The 10,202-nt window shown below is 32.8% G+C and overlaps 1 pseudogene; it reads right to left on the bottom strand.

Annotated features, from left to right (window-relative positions):
- Positions 1-5,341, bottom strand: part of LOC108365687 (ATP synthase subunit a-like) — a 12,824-nt pseudogene extending 7,483 nt beyond the window's left edge.
- Between the last annotated feature and the right edge of the window lie 4,861 nt (positions 5,342-10,202).

A 10,202-nucleotide genomic window follows, 5' to 3' on the forward strand; every position in this document is an offset into this window, starting at 1 on the left:
TTTTAGGTGTGCTCGTCCTTAACTTATTTGTTTTTGTTATGTTGTTGGCCTTATAACAATTATATTCAACAATTTTATAATGAGCTCGAGGCCATTTTTTAAATGAAAATTTATTGTGAAAAAGCAACAATAATTTGAAAAAATGGTAGAAGTGATAGCTATTTCGGAAATCACCACATTTCCTCATCAGACTTCTTTCAGTAGGATTCGAACCGACGATCCCACTGACTCAGCAAGTTGCCTATGCACCGTGCTAAGTACGCCTTGTAAATAATCGTTTGCTTATTTCCACTATTTTCATTTTTGTTATGTTGTGTTGGCATTCGAATATTCAAATTTGTTGTTATTAAAGGTTGGTATGCAGCTCTCAAGAAATCGGTCAAGAAAAATTTTCCGTTATTTCGTGTGTGTGTCCAAGGAATTTTGACATTTTTGATACTTCACAGCCTGTTGCCTCACTCTTTGCTCAAGAAATAATAGAACGGGCATATATTTCTGTTGTAAACCTGGGTTGCCTTGTGCTCTTTTTTCACAAAAAACTTTAGAAAACCGTAGTAAAAAGCGTAGCAAATTTCTTAAGAACTGCGTACTGCCTGAAGGAAATTTGACTCAAGAAAATTTCTTAGCCATTTCTTGTACGTCATTTTGTATGGAATTTGAGCTTTTCTTGAGAACTGCATACAGGCCTTAAACTGAAATTTATTTCCGATTTACCTACCAACACTCGACAAAAACCGTCAGCCTTCTTTTTAAATAATTTAACCTCCATCATATTATCGCAACTGGTGCCTAACCACCCGGCGATATGCCCATAAAACGATTGATATTTTTGTTGTCTTAATTTCCTGGACATATCAAACATTATCTGAAACATGCCAACTATAATTAAATTATTTTCTTCTTACTTTTTACCGTACAGTTTAAGGAAGTTCAAACGTTATGTATAAAATTAAGAAATTATTTTGTTTGAATTGAAAATTCAGTACAAATTTTGAAAAATCAGGACATTAGCGTACTGATTGAAAAAATGAATAAAATCAGTACAAGAGTTGAAAGATCAGTCCTTTACTGATAACATCGGTACGTCTGGCAACCGTAGATATGCAACAACGTTGTGTATGTACATATGTACAGAGGCAAAGGGAACATTTTCTTTGCAGATCTTCTGCTGTATCGCCGGCTTACATGCACACGAACGTAGCAATGCTTTTAACGATATCAAACAAAAACAGAAACGAAGGCGAATAAACCTACGAAGAGTAGCACATTTCACTATTCGCGTGGAAGACTAGCACATTTCACTATTCGCGTGGAAGACTAGCACATTTCAGATTTTTGCGTGGAAGAGTAGCGCATTTCAGGTTTTTGCGTGGAAGAGTAGCACATTTCAGATTTTTGCGAGGAAGAGTAGCACATTTCACTATTCGCGTGGAAGACTAGCACATTTCAGATTTTTGCGTGGAAGAGTAGTACATTTCAGGTTTTTGCGTGGAAGACTAGCACATTTCACTATTCGCGTGGAAGACGAGCACATTTCAGATTTTTGCGTGGAAGAGTAGCACATTTCAGGTTTTTGCTTGGAAGAGTAGCACATTTCAGATTTTTGCGTGGAAGAGTAGCACATTTAAGGTTTAAAATAAATCATAAACAAATTTTGTTTTTGTTGTTGGCCTTTGAATTTTAAATTATGAATCATTTTTAACAAGCTCGAGGCCTGGTGGACTGATTAGGCGTACAGAAATAATCAGTCCACCAGGCACAATCAAGAGTAAGTTGTGTTTAATGTATGTTTGTAATAATTTAAAGTTAATAATAAGTTATCGTGTTTGTATGTATATTTACTGTCCTGAAGATGACCTCAGGTTGAGGTCGAAATATCGACAATTAAAAATATCAATAGAACGAAGTTTGTGCGTTTTATTTAATTGCTGGGCCTCGAGCTTGTTAAAAATGATTCATAATAAATCATAAAGGCATAATTTATATTGGAAATTAAGTGCCTATTTTATATTTCTATAATTGTATTATAAAATTCATGAAATTCAGACGGTATAAATCGTTTAGTGTTCATTTGCTGGAGATCATCTGTTTTTGTTTTTGTTTAAGGCATTTTTCCCCTTTAAGCTTTATGCAATTCATATTGTTTTATGGTTAACCATTGAAAATTTGTTTTCAGTATGTTCAATTTCAATTAAAATAAAGTTCATTAAAAAAAAAACATGTAAACCCACGCTTAAAACTTAGTAGAAATCTAAAAAAAATCAACTAATCTTCATTCAAGTTTCAAACTTATTTACTCAGAAGTGTTAAAATTTTTTTGAGTATGAAGCTTTATAGCCGATTCAATTATAGTGTGGTAATGTGCAAGTTTCAAGAGCCTTAAAATTACCTTTGATTCTTTTTGCCGCATTTGCTCCCTTATTACGAATAAACACAATTTATTTTTATATGGAAGAAACTGGAACAACGAAAATTTTAAGCAACTTGAAACTTGCACATTATTGCAATAAAGTTGAAAGGGCTTTAAATCTATATATTCTGAGAAAATAACTTTGAAATTTGGATGAACATTTTTAGATTTTTTTTTAGTTTTCTACAAAGTTTTAAATATGGGTTTATATGGATTTTTTCAGAGAATGAACTTTATTTTAATCAAAATTCTTAAAAATATACAAATAAACATAAGTGGAAAACTATATCACTTTGAAATGAGGTGCTCTTGATATGACTGCATGTACATTAGGGTGATCCAAAAACAGTAAAGTCGGAATTGTAATGCTCTCACCCCCTAGGATTGTTCTATATAGAAAAAAATAATAGAGGTCGCTCAAAGTGCTCAAAGTTTTCGATGTATTTTTATAAGTATGGGAAAAAACCATTTTTCGTAGAAATGGTATAGAATTCTTGAAAATTAATATTTTTCGATCGAAAAACTCTGGTTCTCTTCAGGAGACTTACAATAATAATACCCAATTATTTATTTAACCATTTTTTAATACTAACGATTTTTTATTTGTCCCCCCATTGCATTTTTCGGGGTTTTTGTGGGTTTTTGGCGGACCTATAAATAATAGTTGCGATGAAAAAATGGTTAAATAAACAATTTGGAATCTTCTGCAGATGAAAAGAGTTTTCCGATAGAAAAATATTCGTTTTTTTGAATTCTATACCATTTCTGCGAAAAGTTTTTTTTCCACATATAAAATGCATGGAAAACTTTGGGCGCTTTGAGCGACCTCTAAATATTTTTTGATTTCAAAATAAAAAATTGGGGTATATTTTTTTCGGTATAGAACAATCCTAGGTGGTGAGAGCATAAAAATTCCGTCTTTAGCTTTTCACATGCATTTTTGGACCACCCTAATGTACATATATGTTTCTCGTATTTATAAATAGATTCCCTGAGGAAGACGCGAATATGTGCCAAAACAAGTAGGAGGAAAATAAACGTTTATTCTATTTGTAATAAAAGATCGAAAAGCTCCATACACAACATTAAACTTTCAGCTTAGTCGAGGAGAAATAATTATAACATACATGTATGTTTGCTTTTTGTACGGGTGCTGGTACCACTTTGTATGAATTCGCTACTATTCTACGCGAGAATCTGAAATGTGCTACTCTTCCACGCAAAAATCTGAAATGTGCTAGTCTTCCACGTGAATAGTGAAATGAGCTAGTCTTCCACGCAAAAACCTGAAATGTGCTACTCTTCCACGCAAAAATCTGAAATGTGCTAGTCTTCCACGTGAATAGTGAAATGAGCTAGTCTTCCACGCAAAAACCTGAAATGTGCTACTCTTCCACGCAAAAATCTGAAATGTGCTAGTCTTCCACGTGAATAGTGAAATGAGCTAGTCTTCCACGCAAAAACCTGAAATGTGCTACTCTTCCACGCAAAAATCTGAAATGTGCTAGTCTTCCACGTGAATAGTGAAATGAGCTAGTCTTCCACGCAAAAACCTGAAATGTGCTACTCTTCCACGCAAAAATCTGAAATGTTCTAGTCTTCCACGCGAATAGTGAAATGTGCTAGTCTTCCACACAAAAATCTGAAATGTGCTACTTTTCGACGCGAATAATGAAATGTGCTAGTCTTCCACGCTAAAGGCCTGTATGCGGCTCTCAAGAAAAGCAAAAATTCCATATAAAATGACGTATAAGAAATGGCTAAGAAATTTTCTTGGGTCGAATTTCCTTAAGGCAATACGCAGATCTTAAGAAATTTACTACGCTTTCTACTACGGTTTTCTAAAGTCTTTTGTGACAAAAGAGCACAAGGCAACCCAAGGTTTACAACAGAAATATATGCCCGTTTCATTATTTCTTGAGGAAAGAGTGAGGCAACAGGCTGTGAAGAATCAAAAATGTCAAAATTCCTTGGACACACACGCGAAATAATGGCAATTTTTTCTTGACCGTTTTCTTGAGAGCTGCATACATGGCTTAATAGTGAAATGTGCTAGTCTTCCACGGTAATTTGAGATGTGCTACTCTTCGTTGGGAGCGACGAAATGGAACAATTTTTCATTCTCTCGTGTCCCGCAAATATTTCGAAAATGGTTCAACGAATCTTAAATCTGCAAAGTTTCAGATCTAGCGCTTTAATTTGATGTATAACTTGTCTCAGTACAACTTGTAGATCGCTGCGAATAAGCGCCTTGTTTCAGAATAATATATAGATCTTATATTCTAAATATTTCTCTTCTTATTTTCGAAATATTTCTTCTGCTTCATCCTATTGTGGCTTAACTCCACCGCCTAATTTACAGTATTTTCAAATGCTGTCCGACCGTGCATTTTAAAAACATCTAGTATAAGTAAAAAGTTTGGAATATTAGGTATTTGGAACTCGATATATATAAATGTAATGTATACGTACTTGACAAATTTCTATCAATTAAGACTAGTTGCGCCAGTTATTTCTTCTCGCAACGGCCATTCCAGTTGAACTTTTGTATAAGTTCGTCGGACATAAGCTTTTTTAGGACTTTGTCCACGTTTTTCACTTCATTTTATACACTTCATTTTATACAAAAGAGCAGTATGAAGGAAAAAAATAAGTTTAGTAGATACATACTATGTAGGTCTGAAATACTAATGAACTGATGGAAACTAAGACACTTACCATTGCTTGCTCGTATTCATCGTTCTTTAGCTTTGCCTCGACATCAAAGAGGCTGGCCAAAGAGGTAAATATGAGAAGACTGGCGATTTCAGTCATGAGCTCATCCGGATTTTCACCTGTATTAGTCGACACAGAGCTTTTTATTTGTGTCACTATAACCTTCACCTCTCTCAACATCTTATTTGAGACCAAAAGTTCATTCTTATCAACAGCCTGAAAAAAAACATAGATAACTAATAAAATACGAGTATAAATAAAAAATTAAAATTATTTACATATTTTCCATTTTTTTGTTTAGTCTTAGAAGTATTCGTTGTTTAGTTTCTTTCACGATATTCAAAATGCCTCCATTATAAATGTATTTCGTTAATTTTTATTTAAAATATAGCTCATCAACAAAAAATTATGTAAATCAATGTTGCAATGTTTCTACAAAATTCGCAAATTTCAGCGAATTTAAAAAAATTTCCATTAAAATTTCAAACTTTTTAATCGGATTTTTTAGACTCTTTTTTGAGTATGCACTTTTATAGCCTATAATAAAATAACGCACGAACAATATCTATTTTTGCATGGAAGAAAATGCGCTACAGCCTCGACAAAGAAATCTAAAATCGACGGTAATTTTTAGCTACTTGAAACTTTTCTTAAGGGCTACAAAACTGCATACTCAAAACAAAATTTAAAAATCCGATTAAAGAGTTTGAAATTCTAACGGCTATTTTTTTTTTTTTGATTCGCTAAAGTTTGCGAATTTCGTAGAAACATTGCAACATTGACTTACATAACAGCGAATACTTCTGTGAGTAAATGTATACAATCATAAAAATTGTACCATTGTTTTGCGGTTTTGGTGTATTATCCACGAGTTGAAAAGCTTTTCGTTTCTTAGGTGGAGTTAAAGCTTTCTTTTCTGCAGTAATAAGTTGTAAGCGCGGGAAAAATGTTCTTAAAATTAGAGAAATATAATATACTAGAGTGCCAGCCACTGTCGAAATTCGACCGTTCTTCTAGTTTTTAAGACCCTTGGAGAGGTTTTCTAATTAAGCCCGGTTTAACTTATAATGTACAAAATTACTTGCCGGAAAATCTCCTGCTTTCGAACTAAACCTTAACGTAAATTTTTTATATCTTTGAAGGTCGTTGGCAGGACTTGGAATGTAACCGATACATTCCAGTTTGTCGATAAAGTTCCATAATTTGATATATATCGATAATTCAATGAATTTCAAGAACACTAAAATCCCTAAACACAACAATAAATATCGATAACTTGATACATTTCATTAACTTGACAAATTTCGCTAACCCATACATTTTTATAGCTCGATATCTATCCGCAAATTTCGACAACTAATTTAACATCGGTCAATTTCAATAATTTTACTCGTTGTTATAACTCAATAAATATGGATAACTCGATAAATTTCGATAACTATAAACTTCGATGACTCGATAAACTTCGGTAACTTGAAAATTTTCGATAACTAAATTTTGTATAGCAGAATTTATTTCAATTCCTATCGAAAAAATAAGTGCACCTGGGCCACATTGAAGAAGTGGAACTTACGTTACTTATTTAGAAGTTGTGAATAAACCACCAGGGTAGTTAATATAATTTTATAAGCTCAAGGTTATATTATATCTTTTTTTTATCTTTATCCCTACCCAGACCCGTCGAGAGGGTAAGAATGGGGGAATACTTCCCGGGCCCGGGCTTTTTAAGGGGCCTGAAATATCAGAGCCATAGATTGCTATTAGTTTTTTACAATTTAATTTTGAAAGGAAACTATGCGCATGCTTTCAGTAACCATGTTAATCGATAAAGAAACATATATTTTTTCATGTAATGTGATGTCATTTGATGTCAAATCATGCGATGTCATGGTATATGATGTTATATCATGTGAAGTGATGTCATACCATATGATGNATTTTTAGCTACTTGAAACTTTTCTTAAGGGCTACAAAACTGCATACTCAAAACAAAATTTAAAAATCCGATTAAAGAGTTTGAAATTCTAACGGCTATTTTTTTTTTTTTGATTCGCTAAAGTTTGCGAATTTCGTAGAAACATTGCAACATTGACTTACATAACAGCGAATACTTCTGTGAGTAAATGTATACAATCATAAAAATTGTACCATTGTTTTGCGGTTTTGGTGTATTATCCACGAGTTGAAAAGCTTTTCGTTTCTTAGGTGGAGTTAAAGCTTTCTTTTCTGCAGTAATAAGTTGTAAGCGCGGGAAAAATGTTCTTAAAATTAGAGAAATATAATATACTAGAGTGCCAGCCACTGTCGAAATTCGACCGTTCTTCTAGTTTTTAAGACCCTTGGAGAGGTTTTCTAATTAAGCCCGGTTTAACTTATAATGTACAAAATTACTTGCCGGAAAATCTCCTGCTTTCGAACTAAACCTTAACGTAAATTTTTTATATCTTTGAAGGTCGTTGGCAGGACTTGGAATGTAACCGATACATTCCAGTTTGTCGATAAAGTTCCATAATTTGATATATATCGATAATTCAATGAATTTCAAGAACACTAAAATCCCTAAACACAACAATAAATATCGATAACTTGATACATTTCATTAACTTGACAAATTTCGCTAACCCATACATTTTTATAGCTCGATATCTATCCGCAAATTTCGACAACTAATTTAACATCGGTCAATTTCAATAATTTTACTCGTTGTTATAACTCAATAAATATGGATAACTCGATAAATTTCGATAACTATAAACTTCGATGACTCGATAAACTTCGGTAACTTGAAAATTTTCGATAACTAAATTTTGTATAGCAGAATTTATTTCAATTCCTATCGAAAAAATAAGTGCACCTGGGCCACATTGAAGAAGTGGAACTTACGTTACTTATTTAGAAGTTGTGAATAAACCACCAGGGTAGTTAATATAATTTTATAAGCTCAAGGTTATATTATATCTTTTTTTTATCTTTATCCCTACCCAGACCCGTCGAGAGGGTAAGAATGGGGGAATACTTCCCGGGCCCGGGCTTTTTAAGGGGCCTGAAATATCAGAGCCATAGATTGCTATTAGTTTTTTACAATTTAATTTTGAAAGGAAACTATGCGCATGCTTTCAGTAACCATGTTAATCGATAAAGAAACATATATTTTTTCATGTAATGTGATGTCATTTGATGTCAAATCATGCGATGTCATGGTATATGATGTTATATCATGTGAAGTGATGTCATACCATATGATGTCATATCATGTGATGTCATGCCATGTGATATCGTATTATGTGATATCATATAATGTTATCACATGTCATGTGTCGATTATTAAATCGATAACGCTGTCGATAACTTTGTCGATAAATATACCAATAAAAATCTTAATAAATATATCGCAAAATATATCGATTCCAAAATCGATTTATTTATTGTTAAATATATCGATAACATCATCGACAACAATATCGATTTAAACGATTACACCGATAACAATATTTATAACATTATCGATAACAATATCGATTATTTTATGGATCACAATATCGGTTGTATTGATAGAAGTATCCATTATTATATCGATAACAATATCGATTATTATATCGATAGCAATATCGATATCAATTTTCATCGTAATATTTTTCTTCACATATATGCTTATTTTTGCATATTCCCCTTCACCTTTTCCTTATAGTGTCGATCGTCATTTTATCTNGTAATATTTTTCTTCACATATATGCTTATTTTTGCATATTCCCCTTCACCTTTTCCTTATAGTGTCGATCGTCATTTTATCTTTTATCTTTACGCATATTTGTTTTAGTTTTTATTATACCTTTCATGAGCATGAAATGGTATTATAACTTTGGTCCGATGTTTGTAAGTACCAGAACAAAAAGAGATAAACCCATGAAAATGTATACTTATATGATCAGAACGTCGAGCTGAGTTGATTTAGCCATGTCCGTCTGTCCGTCTGTCTGTCTGTTTGTATGCAATCTAGTCTCTCAGTTTTCGAGATATCCGGATAAAATTTGGTAGGTGGGTGTATTTTTATAATGTATTAATCATTTGTCGGAACCGGAAGAATCGGACCACTGTAACATATAGCTCCCATACAACTGATTGTTCAGATATGTGATTTTTCATTATAACTTTTCCATTTATGCAGCTACGAACATGAAATTTTGCAATACTTGCACCCATTATCAACAGAATACGTACAGTGAAAATTACAAAGATCGGGTCACTATAACCTATAGCTCCCATACAACTGATTGTTCAGATATAAAATTTTGCGTTATAACTCCTCCATTTATATAGCTAGGAACATGAAATTCCGCACTGTTTTCAATAATTATCAACAGAAAACTTACAGTGAAAATTAAAAAGATCGGGTAACTATAACCTATAGCTCCCATATAACTGATTGTTCAGATATGAGATTTTTCGTTATAATTCATCCATTTCTGTAGCTAGGACCATGAAATTTCGCGCTGTTTTCACTCATTATCAACAGAAGACTTACAGCGAAAATAGCAAAGATCGGGTCACTATAACCTGCAGCCCCCATACAACTGATTGTTCAGATATGAGGTCTTTTATCATAACTCCTCCATTTATTCAGCTAGGAACATGAAATTTCGCACCATTTTCACTCATTATTAACAGAATACTTACAGTGAAAATAACAAGGATCGGATGATTACAACATATATCTTCCATACATCTGATTGTTCAGATATGGGATTTTACGGTAAAACTCCTTTATTTGAACAGCTAAAACCGATAAATTTCGTAAGATATTTTATAAATAATAACACAAAGTCTACTGAGAAAATCATCAAAATCTATGCTGTATAAGCTTTATCTCCTATAGCACTGATTGTTCTGATACCAGTTTTTGCCATATATCTCCTTTATGTACGAAACTAAACCCAATAAATTGTGTTACCGGTTTACCGATCACATAGCGGTGAAAATCACTTAGATTGGTGTCATATAAAGTATATCTTCCATACCTCTGATTGTTTAGATGCGATTTTTTATATAAGTATGTAACTCCTCTATCGATGTATGCAGA

Source organism: Rhagoletis zephyria, unplaced genomic scaffold, assembly GCF_001687245.7.
Source record: "Rhagoletis zephyria isolate East Lansing unplaced genomic scaffold, Rhagoletis_zephyria_1.1 Rzeph_scaffold_01956, whole genome shotgun sequence".
Taxonomy (NCBI): Eukaryota; Metazoa; Arthropoda; class Insecta; order Diptera; family Tephritidae; genus Rhagoletis; species Rhagoletis zephyria.